Source organism: Nestor notabilis, unplaced genomic scaffold (assembly GCF_000696875.1).
Source record: "Nestor notabilis isolate BGI_N333 unplaced genomic scaffold, ASM69687v1 scaffold23911, whole genome shotgun sequence".
Classification (NCBI taxonomy): Eukaryota; Metazoa; Chordata; class Aves; order Psittaciformes; family Psittacidae; genus Nestor; species Nestor notabilis.
In genome coordinates, this window is record NW_009915517.1 from 35,366 (window position 1) to 35,786 (window position 421).

A 421-nucleotide genomic window follows, 5' to 3' on the forward strand; every position below is an offset into this window, starting at 1 on the left:
AAACCCATTCTGTGATTCTCTTTCCATACAAGGCAGGTACTCTTTCATCCATCACGCTTTCAGCCTTTACAAGTAACATACCAGCAAGTGTTACACTAAAAATCACCAGCCCTGATCTCAGGACTTAGACCTAGAGGAACAAATGTGGTGTGATTCTGGGGGAGCAGTGTTTCCATCATTGTTGCTGCTGATTGTTTGGTCCTTTCACAGTAAGTAAACTGTCCCCACAGTGTGTCTCTCTGTGAGGTCAGGGCCAAGACAGATTTTGGAATGCTCAGGGCTGTGGCTGATAGATGATGATGCCCTATGTAATGCCACACACCATCAGCTGGTGAGTAAGGACCTTCCTGACACACTGAGGGACATACTCATACTATCTTGTAGACCATGCCTCCCCCTTGGCACCAGGAGATAAACCAGA